The sequence below is a fragment of the Drosophila biarmipes genome, unplaced genomic scaffold (assembly GCF_025231255.1).
Source record: "Drosophila biarmipes strain raj3 unplaced genomic scaffold, RU_DBia_V1.1 ptg000046l, whole genome shotgun sequence".
NCBI lineage: Eukaryota > Metazoa > Arthropoda > Insecta > Diptera > Drosophilidae > Drosophila > Drosophila biarmipes.
The window spans coordinates 55,913-80,372 of record NW_026114552.1 but is presented as its reverse complement, the minus strand read 5'-3'; the positions used below and the strand labels follow the sequence as shown (position 1 = coordinate 80,372).

The following is a 24,460-nucleotide window of genomic DNA, read 5'->3' as shown; positions in this document are numbered from 1 at the left end:
ACTTATATTGATATGTTAATCAAATTGGTCTCTTACTTGAAAATCTAGACCTTAGGAATATTTTTATATTATATGTTTGCCAATCTTCGCGTCACTAATAAGATGACGATTCATATTGTTATTATTAGATGGTCGAGTTGTACTTATATTGATATGTTAATCAAATTGGTCTCTTACTTGAAAATCTAGACCTTAGGAATGTAATATATAAAGGATTAAAAATTCGCCACAAAGCCAAGCAAACAATCAATGCATACAAATAGATTGTTGGTTGAACTTTATATAAGAAGTTCAACACAACAAATAAATTATGCAATTTTATTATCGAATCATCAAGCAAAGGATAAGCTTCAGTGGATCGCAGTATGGCAGCTGCTCAACCACTTACAACACCTTGCCTGTTACAAAAGTCGTTTACAATTGATTCTAGGCTTTGTCATTGTATTAAATAATGCTTTTATATGTAACTAGCGCGGCATCAGGTGATCAAAGATCCTCCCAATTTACTATGTTACAAATTACATTGGCATCACATCCATTGTCGTTTAAAAAGTAAATTATAAACTTTAAATGGTTTAGAAGCCATACAATGCAAATTGCCCCTTATTTATCATTGCAGTCCAGCACGGATACGACCTTAGAGGCGTTCAGGCATAATCCAACGGACGTAGCGTCATACCACTGTTCGCTCGAACAAGTATTGTGCCATTGGTCCGTACCTGCGGTTCCTCTCGTACTACGCAGGAATGCTGTCGCAACAACGTTTTGTCATTAGTAGGGTAAAACTAACCTGTCTCACGACGGTCTAAACCCAGCTCACGTTCCCTTGCATGGGTGAACAATCCAACGCTTGGTGAATTTTGCTTCACAATGATAGGAAGAGCCGACATCGAAGGATCAAAAAGCGACGTCGCTATGAACGCTTGGCCGCCACAAGCCAGTTATCCCTATGGTAACTTTTCTGACACCTCTTGTTAAAAACTCTTTAAACCAAAAGGATCGATAGGCCGAGCTTTTGCTGTCCCTGTGTGTACTGAACACCGAGATCAAGTCAGCATTTGCCCTTTTGCTCTATGTGTGGTTTCTGTCCGCACTGAGCTGGCCTTGGGACACCTCCGTTATTATTTGAGAGATGTACCGCCCCAGTCAAACTCCCTACCTGGCAATGTCCTTGAATTGGATCATACCTGAGTAATTGGAGTTATACCAAATTTTCAAATCAAAAATACATAAATGCACCGTTTTATTAAAGAATTTGTTTGCGATTATATAACAAACTCGTGATACTTTGATCAAGAAGCTTGCATCAAAACCCAATACCATAAGATATAATAAATATATCCGTATAATGGCTAGGAAATGATACACGTTCCATTTAATCAAGTAAGTAAGGAAACAATAAGAGTAGTGGTATTTCATTGGCGATACCAAACCGAGGTCTAATATCTCCCACTTATTCTACACCTCTTATGTCTCCTTACACTGCCAGATTAGAGTCAAGCTCAAAAGGGTCTTCTTTCCCCGCTAATTATTCCAAGCCCGTTCCCTTGGCTGTGGTTTCGCTAGATAGTAGATAGGGACAGTAGGAATCTCGTTAATCCATTCATGCGCGTCACTAATTAGATGACGAGGCATTTGGCTACCTTAAGAGAGTCATAGTTACTCCCGCCGTTGACCCGCGCTTACTTGAATTTCTTCACTTTGACATTCAGAGCACTGGGCAGAAATCACATTGTGTCAACACCCGCTAGGGCCATCACAATGCTTTGTTTTAATTAGACAGTCGGATTCCCCAAGTCCGTGCCAGTTCTGAATTGATTGTTAATTGATAATCGTTATAATTAATAAGAACTAATTGGTTTAACCCAATTAGTATTCTTAAAAATTTTAGCAAGAAAGTTCCACAATTGGCTACGTAACTAAACTATCCGGGGAACAAGTAACTAACATAAATGCTAGAAACTCTATTTACCCAGAACGAGCACATAAACCATGTTATTGTTTCCCAATCAAGCCCGACTATCTCAATCTTCAGAGCCAATCCTTATCCCGAAGTTACGGATCTAATTTGCCGACTTCCCTTACCTACATTATTCTATCGACTAGAGACTCTTCACCTTGGAGACCAGCTGCGGATATTGGTACGGCCTGTTGAGAAGTTTGCGTGTCCCCACCATAAATTTTCAAGGTCCGAGGAGAAAATATCGACACAACAGTATATGTCATGCTCTTCTAGCCCATCTACCATATCTCTCTGCGAAAGACTTCCATGGTAGTACGGCTATAAAACAGAAAAGAAAACTCTTCCGATATCTCTCGACGGCTTCTTTATGGTCGTTCCTGTTGCCAGGATGAGCACGAGGCCCATATTTAATAACAAACGGATACTCAACAGGTTACGGAATTGGAACCGTATTCCCTTTCGTTCAAAATTATTCAAGTATATTAATTTAGCTAGATTTTATATAATATATATATTTGTTTGGCATTTGTATTTTACTTGAAAATTTTCGGCTTTCGCCTTGAACTTAGGACCGACTAACTCGTGATCAACCACTGTTCACACGAAACCCTTCTCCACTTCAGTCCTCCAAGGTCTCATTCGATTATTTGCTACTACCACCAAGATCTGTACCAATGGCAGCTCCATGCAGGCTTACGCCAAACACTTCTACGCATACCATTGTACCTTCCTACTCACTAAAGTTTCAAAATTTATATTACAAGTAATATAAATCATCTACTTTAGCGGTAATGTATAGGTATACAACTTAAGCGCCATCCATTTTAAGGGCTAGTTGCTTCGGCAGGTGAGTTGTTACACACTCCTTAGCGGATTTCGACTTCCATGATCACCGTCCTGCTGTTTTAAGCAACCAACGCCTTTCATGGTATCTGCATGAGTTGTTAATTTGGGCACCGTAACATTACGTTTGGTTCATCCCACAGCGCCAGTTCTGCTTACCAAAAGTGGCCCACTGGGCACATTATATCATAACCTTGAACTTCATATCAAGAAAGTTAAGGTTCTTACCCATTTAAAGTTTGAGAATAGGTTAAGATCGTTTCGACCCTAAGGCCTCTAATCATTCGCTTTACCAGATAAGATTATTTTATATAATATTAAAATGCACCAGCTATCCTGAGGGAAACTTCGGAAGGAACCAGCTACTAGATGGTTCGATTGGTCTTTCGCCCCTATACTCAATTCTGACAATCGATTTGCACGTCAGAACTGTTTCGGTCTTCCATCAGGGTTTCCCCTGACTTCAACCTGATCAAGTATAGTTCACCATCTTTCGGGTCACAGCATATATGCTCAAGGTACGTTCCAGTTAGAGGCATAAATAATATAAATATCATTATACATAACTATATAGAACGCCCCGGGATTGTGTTAATTAGCTATAAATAGTTAAAAAACTAATCCCATTATTAGTCAAGTTAATTACGCTATTAGGTTTATATCCCAATAACTTGCACATATGTTAGACTCCTTGGTCCGTGTTTCAAGACGGGTCCCGAAGGTATCCTGAATCTTTCGCATTGTTAATCCTACAAGTGCATATAATAAACACAAAAATCAATGATAATTATGCCATTATATAATTCCGAAAAATTAACGCACTGTATTCATATAAATCTATCAGCACTTTATCAAATTAATAACATTTATTCTGTGTTAAAATGCAAGCAAATTAATTTGAATAAACTATAAGTTATATTTTATGATAAATTTGGTATGCTAATAGATTACAATGTCCTTATATGGAAAAAATGCACACTATTATCATAATATTGTTTAAATATTACAATTCTAATGATGAATTTTCCATAACGGATATTCAGGTTCATCGGGCTTAACCTCTAAGCAGTTTCACGTACTGTTTAACTCTCTATTCAGAGTTCTTTTCAACTTTCCCTCACGGTACTTGTTTACTATCGGTCTCATGGTTATATTTAGTTTTAGATGGAGTTTACCACCCACTTAGTGCTGCACTATCAAGCAACACGACTCTTTGGAAACATCATCTAGTAATCATTAACGTTATACGGGCCTGGCACCCTCTATGGGTAAATGGCCTCATTTAAGAAGGACTTAAATCGTTAATTTCTCATACTAGAATATTGACGCTCCATACACTGCATCTCACATTTGCCATATAGACAAAGTGACTTAGTGCTGAACTGATTTCTTTTCGCTCGCCGCTACTAAGAAAATCCTTGTTAGTTTCTTTTCCTCCCCTAATTAATATGCTTAAATTCAGGGGGTAGTCCCATATGAGTTGAGGTTGTGTATAACTTTTATATGCAATTAATTCTTTATATATAATGATAAAACATTTTATTAAATTCGTTATATTAATAATATCTGTATATAAATGGCATTTGTTTGATTTAACGAATCAACGAAGAACAATAATATTGTCAACGGTTTTCTATTTTCTAATCATTAATAAGAGACAATTCTAGATAAATTTTTATGCTAGACATTTCTCAGTATCATTTGATTGAAAAAGAAAATATTTCTCTTCGTTTTTCACATTCAAATTATTTACTAATGTGAGATAATGTTTTTCATATATTTTTTAATATTATGAATAAAATAATTAAATTATTATTATCCAATAATATACCATATGCTTATAAAATTTCATTATAAAATTTGTATAAGCAACTTAATTAGCATAGTCTTACAACCCTCAACCATATGTAGTCCAAGCAGCACTATAAAATTAATTAAAGTACATAACAGCATGGACTGCGATATGCGTTCAAAATGTCGATGTTCATGTGTCCTGCAGTTCACACGATGACGCACAGTTTGCTGCGTTCTTCATCGACCCATGAGCCGAGTGATCCACCGCTTAGAGTTTTATAAATTGGTTTCTTAATTTTGTCAAATATGTTTTTATTGAAAGAAATTAAAAATACACCATTTTACTGGCATATATCAATTCCTTCAATAAATTTATTTTTATACCTAAAACGAATGCTGCGAAATGTCTTAGTTTTATATAACCAATATATATCAAAGTATTTCTTTTTAAATTGCATTTATTGTAAATAAATATATATATATATATATTAATACTTTTTTAGCGATATAAATTGAAATTTATATAAAACATTAACCTGTATAAAACCAGGTACAACATTGTACATTTTAGGTTGTTGCATTATCCAATGTATGCGCATAACTGAGATGAACAATACATATCGCAACGCGTGTATATTATGGTCCATATACACACAGTATTTTAATTGTGTTTATATACAATAATAATTTAATATTATTATTTTAATAATTCGATTTGCTTGTTCGAATTTTTATTTGTTTGTTTTGGCTGCTTATTATTTCTCTCATATGTATTAAATACAATATATAATTTTAATATTTGCATTATTTCGATTTGCTTGTTCGAAATTTCATTTGATCTATATTAGATCATATACATTTTGGCAATTCATATTTTATTTGTATTACTATAATGTATTTATTATAATATAAACAAATATTTTATTAACGGTAAGGATATACAATAATAATTTAATATTATTATTTTAATAATTCGATTTGCTTGTTCGAATTTTTATTTGTTTGCTTTGGCTGCTTATTATTTCTCTCATATGTATTAAATACAATATATAATTTTAATATTTGCATTATTTCGATTTGCTTGTTCGAAATTTTATTTGATCTATATTAGATCTCATATACATTTTGGCAATTCATATTTTATTTGTATTATTATAATGTATTTATTATAATATAAACAAATATTTTATTAACGGTAAGGATATACAATAATAATTTAATATTATTATTTTAATAATTCGATTTGCTTGTTCGAATTTTTATTTGTTTGCTTTGGCTGCTTATTAATTTCTCTCATATGTATTAAATACAATATATAATTTTAATATTTGCATTATTTCGATTTGCTTGTTCGAAATTTCATTTGATCTATAATAGATCTCATATACATTTTGGCAATTCATATTTTATTTGTAATACTATAATGTATTTATTATAATATAAACAAATATTTTATTAACGGTAAGGATATTAAAACATTAATGATCCTTCCGCAGGTTCACCTACGGAAACCTTGTTACGACTTTTACTTCCTCTAAATAATCAAGTTCGGTCAACTTTTGCGAAACAACCGTAACACGCAAGGCGTCACAGTGATCACGTCCGGAGACCTCACTAAATAATTCAATCGGTAGTAGCGACGGGCGGTGTGTACAAAGGGCAGGGACGTAATCAATGCGAGTTAATGACTCACACTTACTGGGAATTCCAAGTTCATGTGAACAGTTTCAGTTCACAATCCCAAGCATGAAAGTGGTTCAGCGGTTTACCCGGACCTCTCGGTCTAGGAAATACACGTTGATACTTTCATTGTAGCGCGCGTGCAGCCCAGGACATCTAAGGGCATCACAGACCTGTTATTGCTCAATCTCATTATTGCTAGACGCAATTTGTCCATTTAAGAAGCTAGTGTCCTTATAATGGGACAAACCAACAGGTACGGCTCCACTTATATAAACACATTCAAACACAATAAACATTTTACTGCCACCATGAATGAAGGCTATATAAGCTTCAACACCATAATCCTGAAGATATCTATTTAATATATTTGAGTCTCGTTCGTTATCGGAATTAACCAGACAAATCACTCCACGAACTAAGAACGGCCATGCACCACCACCCATAGATTCGAGAAAGAGCTATCAATCTGTCTTACACACTTATGTTCGGACCTGGTAAGTTTTCCCGTGTTGAGTCAAATTAAGCCGCAGGCTCCACTCCTGGTGGTGCCCTTCCGTCAATTCCTTTAAGTTTCAGCTTTGCAACCATACTTCCCCCGGAGCCCAAAAGCTTTGGTTTCCCGGGAAGCGACTGAGAGAGCCATAAAAGTAGCTACACCCAATTGCTAGCTGGCATCGTTTATGGTTAGAACTAGGGCGGTATCTGATCGCCTTCGAACCTCTAACTTTCGTTCTTGATTAATGAAAACATCTTTGGCAAATGCTTTCGCTTAAGTTAGTCTTACGACGGTCCAAGAATTTCACCTCTCGCGTCGTAATACTAATGCCCCCAAACTGCTTCTATTAATCATTACCTCTTGATCTGAAAACCAATGAAAGCAGAACAGAGGTCTTATTTCATTATCCCATGCACAGAATATTCAGGCATTTGAAGCCTGCTTTAAGCACTCTAATTTGTTCAAAGTAATTGTACCGGCCCACAATAACACTCGTTTAAGAGCACTAATGCAGGTTTTTAAATAGGAGGAACATATGAAAAAATACAAGTATCTAAGCACATGTAAGAACTCCACCGGTAATACGCTTACATACATAAAGGTATAGTACTAACCACAATTGTAAGTTGTACTACCCGTATGAAGCACAAGTTCAACTACGAACGTTTTAACCGCAACAACTTTAATATACGCTATTGGAGCTGGAATTACCGCGGCTGCTGGCACCAGACTTGCCCTCCAATTGGTCCTTGTTAAAGGATTTAAAGTGTACTCATTCCAATTACAGGGCCTCGGATATGAGTCCTGTATTGTTATTTTTCGTCACTACCTCCCCGAGCTGGGAGTGGGTAATTTACGCGCCTGCTGCCTTCCTTAGATGTGGTAGCCGTTTCTCAGGCTCCCTCTCCGGAATCGAACCCTGATTCCCCGTTACCCGTTGCAACCATGGTAGTCCTAGATACTACCATCAAAAGTTGATAGGGCAGACATTTGAAAGATCTGTCGTCGGTACAAGACCATACGATCTGCATGTTATCTAGAGTTCAACCAATATAACGATCTTGCGATCGCTTGGTTTTAGCCTAATAAAAGCACATGTTCCATAAGGTTCATGTTTTAATTGCATGTATTAGCTCTAGAATTACCACAGTTATCCAAGTAACTGTTAACGATCTAAGGAACCATAACTGATATAATGAGCCTTTTGCGGTTTCACTTTTAATTCGTGTGTACTTAGACATGCATGGCTTAATCTTTGAGACAAGCATATAACTACTGGCAGGATCAACCAGAATAATGTTTTTATTCATATTTCATTCATATTTTTTGAATAGAAATTAGCAATATATATGTTGTTATAGATTTTATTTCTATCGAATACGGCCATTTTTATATAGCATTCGTATACGTTTGTTTTCCAATTTATACTTGTTTCGCCACTAATAATAACAAGTTTTTATTGATGTCAAAAAGAATCATATTCTTTATAAACACAATATTTATTTTTCATATATTTTCTTTATATATGCACATTTCATTCTAAAATATCATTTTTGTTCGACATACATAATATATTGTATCCACACATGTACAATTTTTGTTTAACCAATATAAGATATTGAGTTAATCATTTGTATTTTGACGATAAATTTAAAATTTATCTATATATATCCATATAAGTCTCTGGTAATATATAAAATAGAACCGAGTGTATATATATAATTATTACTACTATATTTATTTCTTAAATAATATATACTTATATATTATTTATATATATACTCTTTATTATATATTATATAATTTCTTAAATAACTCTCTTAATAGCTATTTTTTATTATCAACAATATAAGTTGATATTAATATTGAAAATGTATTCATAATTACATTTTTATATTTCTTTGGTAGACTTTTATGTACTATTATTATTTAATAATACACATATAATATAAATCATGTTAGCCTACCTCCTAAAATTAACGATAAAATTCGGAAACAATTTGTTATTCTATGTACAATAGAAACTTGGCCTTTGTTTCAACGTTATTATCTTTGGGCTTAAAATATTAACCGCGGAGCCAAGTCTCGTATTCAAATAAATGAATAAAGAAACAAATTTGACGGATAATATCTTCTCTACTGACATATGTCAATAGCAGACGGCCGGCCCATTGACCATCCTATAGTAGTTTTTGGACACGCTGTCTCCCATTCGGGTATATTCAATTTACTTTGCCACTCACCCATATAGTGTTCTCTTATATAATAAGACAACGCACTTTTATATTCATTATATGGATATATTGCCTTCCTCATATTTGCCACACCACCTATAGTAGTTTTTGGACACGCTGTCTCCCATTCGGGTATATTCAATTTACTTTGCCACTCACCCATATAGTGTTCTCTTATATAATAAGAAAACGCACTTTTATTTTCATTATATGGATATATTGCCTTCCTCATATTTGCCACACCACCTATAGTAGTTTTTGGACACGCTGTCTCCCATTCGGGTATATTCAATTTACTTTGCCACTCACCCATATAGTGTTCTCTTATATAATAAGAAAACGCACTTTTATTTTCATTATATGGATATGTTGCCTTCCTCATATTTGCCACACCACCTATAGTAGTTTTTGGACACGCTGTCTCCCATTCGGGTATATTCAATTCTCTTTGCCACTCACCCTTATAGTATTCTCTTATTTAATAAGAATACTAAAATACTTCTCATATTATAGATGTAATCTATTAACTTCTCAATATCCATACGGTTTATGTATGGTATTGACAAAATCCTATGCATTTGCATAAGATTTATTTTGCCACAATTTATAGTACTAGTGCCGCCCTCACTAGGTATAAATATCTCATTTCGCTAGTAGTGTATGGGCAAATTCTACTAGCTATTCTCATAAATATGTCACTTATATGCCATATCTATACAATTCATGCACTTTTATATGTATATTTGCTATATTATACATTATTATGCCTTATAGGTATTATACCTATAAGCCACATCCATACGATTGCTTAATATAAATATATGTATAATTTTTTATACATATTTTTTTTTTATTTATGTATGGTTTTTTATTCATATCCATATACTGTATTCACTTTTATATGGATATGATTGGCGTTTTATATAGTATTGACAAAATCATAAGTTTGACCAATACGAGGAGAGGTCCGCCAACGACCACCTCCCTATAGGTGTTTTTGGACACGCTGTCTCCCATTCGACTGCTTACTATACTAGGGGCTACCCGCTCCGTATGATATTCTCTCATATAACAAGAGAATGCAAGAAATATTCGTATTTTATGAATATAATCCATTTATTTTTCAATATCCATACGTTTTACTTAGTTTTTTGTACGGTATTGACAAAATCCTATGCATTTGCATAAGATTTATTTTGCCACAATTTATAGTACTAGTGCCGCCCTCACTAGGTATAAATATCTCATTTCGCTAGTAGTGTATGGGGAAATTCTACTAGCTATTCTCATAAATATGTCACTTATATGCCATATCTATACAATTCATGCACTTTTATATGTATATTTGCTATATTATACATTATTATGCCTTATAGGTATTATACCTATAAGCCACATCCATACGATTGCTTAATATAAATATATGTATAATTTTTTATACATATTTTTTTTTTATTTTTGTATGGTTTTTTATTCATATCCATATACTGTATTCAATTTTATATGGATATGATTGGCGTTTTATATAGTATTGACAAAATCATAAGTTTGACCAATACGAGGAGAGGTCCGCCAACGACCACCTCCCTATAGGTGTTTTTGGACACGCTGTCTCCCATTCGACTGCTTACTATACTAGGGGCTACCCGCTCCGTATGATATTCTCTCATATAACAAGAGAATGCAAGAAATATTCGTATTTTATGAATATAATCCATTTATTTTTCAATATCCATACGTTTTACTTAGTTTTTTGTACGGTATTGACAAAATCCTATGCATTTGCATAAGATTTATTTTGCCACAATTTATAGTACTAGTGCCGCCCTCACTAGGTATAAATATCTCATTTCGCTAGTAGTGTATGGGCAAATTCTACTAGCTATTCTCATAAATATGTCACTTATATGCCATATCTATACAATTCATGCACTTTTATATGTATATTTGCTATATTATACATTATTATGCCTTATAGGTATTATACCTATAAGCCACATCCATACGATTGCTTAATATAAATATATGTATAATTTTTTATACATATTTTTTTTTATTTATGTATGGTTTTTTATTCATATCCATATACTGTATTCACTTTTATATGGATATGATTGGCGTTTTATATAGTATTGACAAAATCATAAGTTTGACCAATACGAGGAGAGGTCCGCCAACGACCACCTCCCTATAGGTGTTTTTGGACACGCTGTCTCCCATTCGACTGCTTACTATACTAGGGGCTACCCGCTCCGTATGATATTCTCTCATATAACAAGAGAATGCAAGAAATATTCGTATTTTATGAATATAATCCATTTATTTTTCAATATCCATACGTTTTACTTAGTTTTTTGTACGGTATTGACAAAATCCTATGCATTTGCATAAGATTTATTTTGCCACAATTTATAGTACTAGTGCCGCCCTCACTAGGTATAAATATCTCATTTCGCTAGTAGTGTATGGGCAAATTCTACTAGCTATTCTCATAAATATGTCACTTATATGCCATATCTATACAATTCATGCACTTTTATATGTATATTTGCTATATTATACATTATTATGCCTTATAGGTATTATACCTATAAGCCACATCCATACGATTGCTTAATATAAATATATGTATAATTTTTTATACATATTTTTTTTTATTTATGTATGGTTTTTTATTCATATCCATATACTGTATTCACTTTTATATGGATATGATTGGCGTTTTATATAGTATTGACAAAATCATAAGTTTGACCAATACGAGGAGAGGTCCGCCAACGACCACCTCCCTATAGGTGTTTTTGGACACGCTGTCTCCCATTCGACTGCTTACTATACTAGGGGCTGCCCGCTCCGTATGATATTCTCTCGTATAACAAGAGAATGCAAGAAATATTCGTATTTTATGAATATAATCCATTTATTTTTCAATATCCATACGTTTTACTTAGTTTTTTGTACGGTATTGACAAAATCCTATGCATTTGCATAAGATTTATTTTGCCACAATTTATAGTACTAGTGCCGCCCTCACTAGGTATAAATATCTCATTTCGCTAGTAGTGTATGGGCAAATTCTACTAGCTATTCTCATAAATGCCTTCTTTATGCCATATCTATACAATTTATGCACTTTTATATGTATATTTGCTAATATTATACATTATTATGCCTTATAGGTATTATACCTATAAGCCATATACATACGATTTCATTTTTTTATTTATATATGGTTTTGTATTTATAACCATATACCGTATTTACTTTTATAAGGATATGATTGGCGTTTTATATAGTATTGACAAAATTATAAGTTTGACAAACACTTTTTTAAGTCTTTTAGTTAAAATTGTCATTTTTAATTGACTATCTAAACACTAGATATATTTGCACATGGAGCAAAGAGTATAAAAATTGGTCGCGTCACTAATAATATCGCGATACATTTTTACTACCATCAAAATACCACATACGTTTATATGTCCTCTTTATTTAATTTGGTTTCTAAACCTCAGGAATAGTTTTAATTATATGTGCGCTCTAAGTTGAATGAATTTCTTGAATCTCTTTACTTGAATTTCTAAGACTTAAAAATATTTATAAATAGATGTCCTATTGCATAATATTTTTTTATCGCTTCACTTATAAAATAACGATCCTGCCTTTCTACCTTTGAATAAACATTCATATAAACATGGAGAAAAAAACGTTCGCGTCACTAACAGTATGTGACGATAAAATTTTGCTAACATTAAAAGGAACATATTTTTATATGTCAACTCTTAGTTGAATTGGTCTATTGCTTAAGATTCTAGACCTTAGGAATATTTTTATATTATATGTTTGCCAATCTTCGCGTCACTAAAAAGATGACGATTCATATTGTTATTATTAGATGGTCGAGTTGTACTTATATTGATATGTTAATCAAATTGGTCTCTTACTTGAAAATCTAGACCTTAGGAATATTTTTATATTATATGTTTGCCAATCTTCGCGTCACTAATAAGATGACGATTCATATTATTATTAGATGGTCGAGTTGTACTTATATTGATATGTTAATCAAATTGGTCTCTTACTTGAAAATCTAGACCTTAGGAATATTTTTATATTATATGTTTGCCAATCTTCGCGTCACTAATAAGATGACGATTCATATTATTATTAGATGGTCGAGTTGTACTTATATTGATATGTTAATCAAATTGGTCTCTTACTTGAAAATCTAGACCTTAGGAATATTTTTATATTATATGTTTGCCAATCTTCGCGTCACTAATAAGATGACGATTCATATTGTTATTATTAGATGGTCGAGTTGTACTTATATTGATATGTTAATCAAATTGGTCTCTTACTTGAAAATCTAGACCTTAGGAATATTTTTATATTATATGTTTGCCAATCTTCGCGTCACTAATAAGATGACGATTCATATTGTTATTATTAGATGGTCGAGTTGTACTTATATTGATATGTTAATCAAATTGGTCTCTTACTTGAAAATCTAGACCTTAGGAATATTTTTATATTATATGTTTGCCAATCTTCGCGTCACTAATAAGATGACGATTCATATTGTTATTATTAGATGGTCGAGTTGTACTTATATTGATATGTTAATCAAATTGGTCTCTTACTTGAAAATCTAGACCTTAGGAATGTAATATATAAAGGATTAAAAATTCGCCACAAAGCCAAGCAAACAATCAATGCATACAAATAGATTGTTGGTTGAACTTTATATAAGAAGTTCAACACAACAAATAAATTATGCAATTTTATTATCGAATCATCAAGCAAAGGATAAGCTTCAGTGGATCGCAGTATGGCAGCTGCTCAACCACTTACAACACCTTGCCTGTTACAAAAGTCGTTTACAATTGATTCTAGGCTTTGTCATTGTATTAAATAATGCTTTTATATGTAACTAGCGCGGCATCAGGTGATCAAAGATCCTCCCAATTTACTATGTTACAAATTACATTGGCATCACATCCATTGTCGTTTAAAAAGTAAATTATAAACTTTAAATGGTTTAGAAGCCATACAATGCAAATTGCCCCTTATTTATCATTGCAGTCCAGCACGGATACGACCTTAGAGGCGTTCAGGCATAATCCAACGGACGTAGCGTCATACCACTGTTCGCTCGAACAAGTATTGTGCCATTGGTCCGTACCTGCGGTTCCTCTCGTACTACGCAGGAATGCTGTCGCAACAACGTTTTGTCATTAGTAGGGTAAAACTAACCTGTCTCACGACGGTCTAAACCCAGCTCACGTTCCCTTGCATGGGTGAACAATCCAACGCTTGGTGAATTTTGCTTCACAATGATAGGAAGAGCCGACATCGAAGGATCAAAAAGCGACGTCGCTATGAACGCTTGGCCGCCACAAGCCAGTTATCCCTATGGTAACTTTTCTGACACCTCTTGTTAAAAACTCTTTAAACCAAAAGGATCGATAGGCCGAGCTTTTGCTGTCCCTGTGTGTACTGAACACCGAGATCAAGTCAGCATTTGCCCTTTTGCTCTATGTGTGGTTTCTGTCCGCACTGAGCTGGCCTTGGGACACCTCCGTTATTATTTGAGAGATGTACCGCCCCAGTCAAACTCCCTACCTGGCAATGTCCTTGAATTGGATCATACCTGAGTAATTGGAGTTATACCAAATTTTCAAATCAAAAATACATAAATGCACCGTTTTATTAAAGAATTTGTTTGCGATTATATAACAAACTCGTGATACTTTGATCAAGAAGCTTGCATCAAAACCCAATACCATAAGATATAATAAATATATCCGTATAATGGCTAGGAAATGATACACGTTCCATTTAATCAAGTAAGTAAGGAAACAATAAGAGTAGTGGTATTTCATTGGCGATACCAAACCGAGGTCTAATATCTCCCACTTATTCTACACCTCTTATGTCTCCTTACACTGCCAGATTAGAGTCAAGCTCAAAAGGGTCTTCTTTCCCCGCTAATTATTCCAAGCCCGTTCCCTTGGCTGTGGTTTCGCTAGATAGTAGATAGGGACAGTAGGAATCTCGTTAATCCATTCATGCGCGTCACTAATTAGATGACGAGGCATTTGGCTACCTTAAGAGAGTCATAGTTACTCCCGCCGTTGACCCGCGCTTACTTGAATTTCTTCACTTTGACATTCAGAGCACTGGGCAGAAATCACATTGTGTCAACACCCGCTAGGGCCATCACAATGCTTTGTTTTAATTAGACAGTCGGATTCCCCAAGTCCGTGCCAGTTCTGAATTGATTGTTAATTGATAATCGTTATAATTAATAAGAACTAATTGGTTTAACCCAATTAGTATTCTTAAAAATTTTAGCAAGAAAGTTCCACAATTGGCTACGTAACTAAACTATCCGGGGAACAAGTAACTAACATAAATGCTAGAAACTCTATTTACCCAGAACGAGCACATAAACCATGTTATTGTTTCCCAATCAAGCCCGACTATCTCAATCTTCAGAGCCAATCCTTATCCCGAAGTTACGGATCTAATTTGCCGACTTCCCTTACCTACATTATTCTATCGACTAGAGACTCTTCACCTTGGAGACCAGCTGCGGATATTGGTACGGCCTGTTGAGAAGTTTGCGTGTCCCCACCATAAATTTTCAAGGTCCGAGGAGAAAATATCGACACAACAGTATATGTCATGCTCTTCTAGCCCATCTACCATATCTCTCTGCGAAAGACTTCCATGGTAGTACGGCTATAAAACAGAAAAGAAAACTCTTCCGATATCTCTCGACGGCTTCTTTATGGTCGTTCCTGTTGCCAGGATGAGCACGAGGCCCATATTTAATAACAAACGGATACTCAACAGGTTACGGAATTGGAACCGTATTCCCTTTCGTTCAAAATTATTCAAGTATATTAATTTAGCTAGATTTTATATAATATATATATTTGTTTGGCATTTGTATTTTACTTGAAAATTTTCGGCTTTCGCCTTGAACTTAGGACCGACTAACTCGTGATCAACCACTGTTCACACGAAACCCTTCTCCACTTCAGTCCTCCAAGGTCTCATTCGATTATTTGCTACTACCACCAAGATCTGTACCAATGGCAGCTCCATGCAGGCTTACGCCAAACACTTCTACGCATACCATTGTACCTTCCTACTCACTAAAGTTTCAAAATTTATATTACAAGTAATATAAATCATCTACTTTAGCGGTAATGTATAGGTATACAACTTAAGCGCCATCCATTTTAAGGGCTAGTTGCTTCGGCAGGTGAGTTGTTACACACTCCTTAGCGGATTTCGACTTCCATGATCACCGTCCTGCTGTTTTAAGCAACCAACGCCTTTCATGGTATCTGCATGAGTTGTTAATTTGGGCACCGTAACATTACGTTTGGTTCATCCCACAGCGCCAGTTCTGCTTACCAAAAGTGGCCCACTGGGCACATTATATCATAACCTTGAACTTCATATCAAGAAAGTTAAGGTTCTTACCCATTTAAAGTTTGAGAATAGGTTAAGATCGTTTCGACCCTAAGGCCTCTAATCATTCGCTTTACCAGATAAGATTATTTTATATAATATTAAAATGCACCAGCTATCCTGAGGGAAACTTCGGAAGGAACCAGCTACTAGATGGTTCGATTGGTCTTTCGCCCCTATACTCAATTCTGACAATCGATTTGCACGTCAGAACTGTTTCGGTCTTCCATCAGGGTTTCCCCTGACTTCAACCTGATCAAGTATAGTTCACCATCTTTCGGGTCACAGCATATATGCTCAAGGTACGTTCCAGTTAGAGGCATAAATAATATAAATATCATTATACATAACTATATAGAACGCCCCGGGATTGTGTTAATTAGCTATAAATAGTTAAAAAACTAATCCCATTATTAGTCAAGTTAATTACGCTATTAGGTTTATATCCCAATAACTTGCACATATGTTAGACTCCTTGGTCCGTGTTTCAAGACGGGTCCCGAAGGTATCCTGAATCTTTCGCATTGTTAATCCTACAAGTGCATATAATAAACACAAAAATCAATGATAATTATGCCATTATATAATTCCGAAAAATTAACGCACTGTATTCATATAAATCTATCAGCACTTTATCAAATTAATAACATTTATTCTGTGTTAAAATGCAAGCAAATTAATTTGAATAAACTATAAGTTATATTTTATGATAAATTTGGTATGCTAATAGATTACAATGTCCTTATATGGAAAAAATGCACACTATTATCATAATATTGTTTAAATATTACAATTCTAATGATGAATTTTCCATAACGGATATTCAGGTTCATCGGGCTTAACCTCTAAGCAGTTTCACGTACTGTTTAACTCTCTATTCAGAGTTCTTTTCAACTTTCCCTCACGGTACTTGTTTACTATCGGTCTCATGGTTATATTTAGTTTTAGATGGAGTTTACCACCCACTTAGTGCTGCACTATCAAGCAACACGACTCTTTGGAAACATCATCTAGTAATCATTAACGTTATACGGGCCTGGCACCCTCTATGGGTAAATGGCCTCATTTAAGAAGGACTTAAATCGTTAATTTCTCATACTAGAATATTGACGCTCCATACACTGCATCTCACATTTGCCATATAGACAAAGTGACTTAGTGCTGAACTGATTTCTTTTCGCTCGCCGCTACTAAGAAAATCCTTGTTAGTTTCTTTTCCTCCCCTAATTAATATGCTTAAATTCAGGGGGTAGTCCCATATGAGTTGAGGTTGTGTATAACTTTTATATGCAATTAATTCTTTATATATAATGATAAAACATTTTATTAAATTCGTTATATTAATAATATCTGTATATAAATGGCATTTGTTTGATTTAACGAATCAACGAAGAACAATAATATTGTCAACGGTTTTCTATTTTCTAATCATTAATAAGAGACAATTCTAGATAAATTTTTATGCTAGACATTTCTCAGTATCATTTGATTGAAAAAGAAAATATTTCTCTTCGTTTTTCACATTCAAATTATTTACTAATGTGAGATAATGTTTTTCATATATTTTTTAATATTATGAATAAAATAATTAAATTATTATTATCCAATAATATACCATATGCTTATAAAATTTCATTATAAAATTTGTATAAGCAACTTAATTAGCATAGTCTTACAACCCTCAACCATATGTAGTCCAAGCAGCACTATAAAATTAATTAAAGTACATAACAGCATGGACTGCGATATGCGTTCAAAATGTCGATGTTCATGTGTCCTGCAGTTCACACGATGACGCACAGTTTGCTGCGTTCTTCATCGACCCATGAGCCGAGTGATCCACCGCTTAGAGTTTTATAAATTGGTTTCTTAATTTTGTCAAATATGTTTTTATTGAAAGAAATTAAAAATACACCATTTTACTGGCATATATCAATTCCTTCAATAAATTTATTTTTATACCTAAAACGAATGCTGCGAAATGTCTTAGTTTTATATAACCAATATATATCAAAGTATTTCTTTTTAAATTGCATTTATTGTAAATAAATATATATATATATATATTAATACTTTTTTAGCGATATAAATTGAAATTTATATAAAACATTAACCTGTATAAAACCAGGTACAACATTGTACATTTTAGGTTGTTGCATTATCCAATGTATGCGCATAACTGAGATGAACAATACATATCGCAACGCGTGTATATTATGGTCCATATACACACAGTATTTTAATTGTGTTTATATACAATAATAATTTAATATTATTATTTTAATAATTCGATTTGCTTGTTCGAATTTTTATTTGTTTGTTTTGGCTGCTTATTATTTCTCTCATATGTATTAAATACAATATATAATTTTAATATTTGCATTATTTCGATTTGCTTGTTCGAAATTTCATTTGATCTATATTAGATCATATACATTTTGGCAATTCATATTTTATTTGTATTACTATAATGTATTTATTATAATATAAACAAATATTTTATTAACGGTAAGGATATACAATAATAATTTAATATTATTATTTTAATAATTCGATTTGCTTGTTCGAATTTTTATTTGTTTGCTTTGGCTGCTTATTATTTCTCTCATATGTATTAAATACAATATATAATTTTAATATTTGCATTATTTCGATTTGCTTGTTCGAAATTTTATTTGATCTATATTAGATCTCATATACATTTTGGCAATTCATATTTTATTTGTATTATTATAATGTATTTATTATAATATAAACAAATATTTTATTAACGGTAAGGATATACAATAATAATTTAATATTATTATTTTAATAATTCGATTTGCTTGTTCGAATTTTTATTTGTTTGCTTTGGCTGCTTATTAATTTCTCTCATATGTATTAAATACAATATATAATTTTAATATTTGCATTATTTCGATTTGCTTGTTCGAAATTTCATTTGATCTATAATAGATCTCATATACATTTTGGCAATTCATATTTTATTTGTAATACTATAATGTATTTATTATAATATAAACAAATATTTTATTAACGGTAAGGATATTAAAACATTAATGATCCTTCCGCAGGTTCACCTACGGAAACCTTGTTACGACTTTTACTTCCTCTAAATAATCAAGTTCGGTCAACTTTTGCGAAACAACCGTAACACGCAAGGCGTCACAGTGATCACGTCCGGAGACCTCACTAAATAATTCAATCGGTAGTAGCGACGGGCGGTGTGTACAAAGGGCAGGGACGTAATCAATGCGAGTTAATGACTCACACTTACTGGGAATTCCAAGTTCATGTGAACAGTTTCAGTTCACAATCCCAAGCATGAAAGTGGTTCAGCGGTTTACCCGGACCTCTCGGTCTAGGAAATACACGTTGATACTTTCATTGTAGCGCGCGTGCAGCCCAGGACATCTAAGGGCATCACAGACCTGTTATTGCTCAATCTCATTATTGCTAGACGCAATTTGTCCATTTAAGAAGCTAGTGTCCTTATAATGGGACAAACCAACAGGTACGGCTCCACTTATATAAACACATTCAAACACAATAAACATTTTACTGCCACCATGAATGAAGGCTATATAAGCTTCAACACCATAATCCTGAAGATATCTATTTAATATATTTGAGTCTCGTTCGTTATCGGAATTAACCAGACAAATCACTCCACGAACTAAGAACGGCCATGCACCACCACCCATAGATTCGAGAAAGAGCTATCAATCTGTCTTACACACTTATGTTCGGACCTGGTAAGTTTTCCCGTGTTGAGTCAAATTAAGCCGCAGGCTCCACTCCTGGTGGTGCCCTTCCGTCAATTCCTTTAAGTTTCAGCTTTGCAACCATACTTCCCCCGGAGCCCAAAAGCTTTGGTTTCCCGGGAAGCGACTGAGAGAGCCATAAAAGTAGCTACACCCAATTGCTAGCTGGCATCGTTTATGGTTAGAACTAGGGCGGTATCTGATCGCCTTCGAACCTCTAACTTTCGTTCTTGATTAATGAAAACATCTTTGGCAAATGCTTTCGCTTAAGTTAGTCTTACGACGGTCCAAGAATTTCACCTCTCGCGTCGTAATACTAATGCCCCCAAACTGCTTCTATTAATCATTACCTCTTGATCTGAAAACCAATGAAAGCAGAACAGAGGTCTTATTTCATTATCCCATGCACAGAATATTCAGGCATTTGAAGCCTGCTTTAAGCACTCTAATTTGTTCAAAGTAATTGTACCGGCCCACAATAACACTCGTTTAAGAGCACTAATGCAGGTTTTTAAATAGGAGGAACATATGAAAAAATACAAGTATCTAAGCACATGTAAGAACTCCACCGGTAATACGCTTACATACATAAAGGTATAGTACTAACCACAATTGTAAGTTGTACTACCCGTATGAAGCACAAGTTCAACTACGAACGTTTTAACCGCAACAACTTTAATATACGCTATTGGAGCTGGAATTACCGCGGCTGCTGGCACCAGACTTGCCCTCCAATTGGTCCTTGTTAAAGGATTTAAAGTGTACTCATTCCAATTACAGGGCCTCGGATATGAGTCCTGTATTGTTATTTTTCGTCACTACCTCCCCGAGCTGGGAGTGGGTAATTTACGCGCCTGCTGCCTTCCTTAGATGTGGTAGCCGTTTCTCAGGCTCCCTCTCCGGAATCGAACCCTGATTCCCCGTTACCCGTTGCAACCATGGTAGTCCTAGATACTACCATCAAAAGTTGATAGGGCAGACATTTGAAAGATCTGTCGTCGGTACAAGACCATACGATCTGCATGTTATCTAGAGTTCAACCAATATAACGATCTTGCGATCGCTTGGTTTTAGCCTAATAAAAGCACATGTTCCATAAGGTTCATGTTTTAATTGCATGTATTAGCTCTAGAATTACCACAGTTATCCAAGTAACTGTTAACGATCTAAGGAACCATAACTGATATAATGAGCCTTTTGCGGTTTCACTTTTAATTCGTGTGTACTTAGACATGCATGGCTTAATCTTTGAGACAAGCATATAACTACTGGCAGGATCAACCAGAATAATGTTTTTATTCATATTTCATTCATATTTTTTGAATAGAAATTAGCAATATATATGTTGTTATAGATTTTATTTCTATCGAATACGGCCATTTTTATATAGCATTCGTATACGTTTGTTTTCCAATTTATACTTGTTTCGCCACTAATAATAACAAGTTTTTATTGATGTCAAAAAGAATCATATTCTTTATAAACACAATATTTATTTTTCATATATTTTCTTTATATATGCACATTTCATTCTAAAATATCATTTTTGTTCGACATACATAATATATTGTATCCACACATGTACAATTTTTGTTTAACCAATATAAGATATTGAGTTAATCATTTGTATTTTGACGATAAATTTAAAATTTATCTATATATATCCATATAAGTCTCTGGTAATATATAAAATAGAACCGAGTGTATATATATAATTATTACTACTATATTTATTTCTTAAATAATATATACTTATATATTATTTATATATATACTCTTTATTATATATTATATAATTTCTTAAATAACTCTCTTAATAGCTATTTTTTATTATCAACAATATAAGTTGATATTAATATTGAAAATGTATTCATAATTACATTTTTATATTTCTTTGGTAGACTTTTATGTACTATTATTATTTAATAATACACATATAATATAAATCATGTTAGCCTACCTCCTAAAATTAACGATAAAATTCGGAAACAATTTGTTATTCTATGTACAATAGAAACTTGGCCTTTGTTTCAACGTTATTATCTTTGGGCTTAAAATATTAACCGCGGAGCCAAGTCTCGTATTCAAATAAATGAATAAAGAAACAAATTTGACGGATAATATCTTCTCTACTGACATATGTCAATAGCAGACGGCCGGCCCATTGACCATCCTATAGTAGTTTTTGGACACGCTGTCTCCCATTCGGGTATATTCAATTTACTTTGCCACTCACCCATATAGTGTTCTCTTATATAATAAGACAACGCACTTTTATATTCATTATATGGATATATTGCCTTCCTCATATTTGCCACACCACCTATAGTAGTTTTTGGACACGCTGTCTCCCATTCGGGTATATTCAATTTACTTTGCCACTCACCCATATAGTGTTCTCTTATATAATAAGAAAACGCACTTTTATTTTCATTATATGGATATATTGCCTTCCTCATATTTGCCACACCACCTATAGTAGTTTTTGGACACGCTGTCTCCCATTCGGGTATATTCAGTTTACTTTGCCACTCACCCATATAGTGTTCTCTTATATAATAAGAAAACGCACTTTTATTTTCATTATATGGATATATTGCCTTCCTCATATTTGCCACACCACCTATAGTAGTTTTTGGACACGCTGTCTCCCATTCGGGTATATTCAATTCTCTTTGCCACTCACCCTTATAGTATTCTCTTATTTAATAAGAATACTAAAATACTTCTCATATTATAGATGTAATCTATTAACTTCTCAATATCCATACGGTTTATGTATGGTATTGACAAAATCCTATGCATTTGCATAAGATTTATTTTGCCACAATTTATAGTACTAGTGCCGCCCTCACTAGGTATAAATATCTCATTTCGCTAGTAGTGTATGGGCAAATTCTACTAGCTATTCTCATAAATATGTCACTTATATGCCATATCTATACAATTCATGCACTTTTATATGTATATTTGCTATATTATACATTATTATGCCTTATAGGTATTATACCTATAAGCCACATCCATACGATTGCTTAATATAAATATATGTATAATTTTTTATACATATTTTTTTTTTATTTATGTATGGTTTTTTATTCATATCCATATACTGTATTCACTTTTATATGGATATGATTGGCGTTTTATATAGTATTGACAAAATCATAAGTTTGACCAATACGAGGAGAGGTCCGCCAACGACCACCTCCCTATAGGTGTTTTTGGACACGCTGTCTCCCATTCGACTGCTTACTATACTAGGGGCTACCCGCTCCGTATGATATTCTCTCATATAACAAGAGAATGCAAGAAATATTCGTATTTTATGAATATAATCCATTTATTTTTCAATATCCATACGTTTTACTTAGTTTTTTGTACGGTATTGACAAAATCCTATGCATTTGCATAAGATTTATTTTGCCACAATTTATAGTACTAGTGCCGCCCTCACTAGGTATAAATATCTCATTTCGCTAGTAGTGTATGGGGAAATTCTACTAGCTATTCTCATAAATATGTCACTTATATGCCATATCTATACAATTCATGCACTTTTATATGTATATTTGCTATATTATACATTATTATGCCTTATAGGTATTATACCTATAAGCCACATCCATACGATTGCTTAATATAAATATATGTATAATTTTTTATACATATTTTTTTTTTATTTTTGTATGGTTTTTTATTCATATCCATATACTGTATTCAATTTTATATGGATATGATTGGCGTTTTATATAGTATTGACAAAATCATAAGTTTGACCAATACGAGGAGAGGTCCGCCAACGACCACCTCCCTATAGGTGTTTTTGGACACGCTGTCTCCCATTCGACTGCTTACTATACTAGGGGCTACCCGCTCCGTATGATATTCTCTCATATAACAAGAGAATGCAAGAAATATTCGTATTTTATGAATATAATCCATTTATTTTTCAATATCCATACGTTTTACTTAGTTTTTTGTACGGTATTGACAAAATCCTATGCATTTGCATAAGATTTATTTTGCCACAATTTATAGTACTAGTGCCGCCCTCACTAGGTATAAATATCTCATTTCGCTAGTAGTGTATGGGCAAATTCTACTAGCTATTCTCATAAATATGTCACTTATATGCCATATCTATACAATTCATGCACTTTTATATGTATATTTGCTATATTATACATTATTA

General features: G+C 33.5%; 6 non-coding genes across 6 annotated transcripts; all 6 read right to left on the bottom strand.

The window, feature by feature from the left end:
* Positions 1-324: 324 nt before the first annotated feature.
* On the bottom strand, positions 325-4,295 carry LOC127012307 (large subunit ribosomal RNA). Its single transcript, XR_007765811.1, has one exon. It is a non-coding gene; the product is annotated as a large subunit ribosomal RNA (ribosomal RNA).
* Positions 4,296-4,697: 402 nt separating this feature from the next.
* Positions 4,698-4,876, bottom strand: LOC127012312 (5.8S ribosomal RNA). Its single transcript, XR_007765814.1, has one exon. It is a non-coding gene; the product is annotated as a 5.8S ribosomal RNA (ribosomal RNA).
* Positions 4,877-6,079: 1,203 nt separating this feature from the next.
* LOC127012301 (small subunit ribosomal RNA) lies at positions 6,080-8,074 on the bottom strand. The gene has a single exon (XR_007765805.1). It is a non-coding gene; the product is annotated as a small subunit ribosomal RNA (ribosomal RNA).
* A 5,729-nt stretch (positions 8,075-13,803) lies between these two features.
* LOC127012306 (large subunit ribosomal RNA) lies at positions 13,804-17,774 on the bottom strand. Its single transcript, XR_007765810.1, has one exon. It is a non-coding gene; the product is annotated as a large subunit ribosomal RNA (ribosomal RNA).
* Positions 17,775-18,176: 402 nt separating this feature from the next.
* LOC127012311 (5.8S ribosomal RNA) lies at positions 18,177-18,355 on the bottom strand. Its single transcript, XR_007765813.1, has one exon. It is a non-coding gene; the product is annotated as a 5.8S ribosomal RNA (ribosomal RNA).
* A 1,203-nt stretch (positions 18,356-19,558) lies between these two features.
* On the bottom strand, positions 19,559-21,553 carry LOC127012300 (small subunit ribosomal RNA). The gene has a single exon (XR_007765804.1). It is a non-coding gene; the product is annotated as a small subunit ribosomal RNA (ribosomal RNA).
* Positions 21,554-24,460: the final 2,907 nt, after the last annotated feature.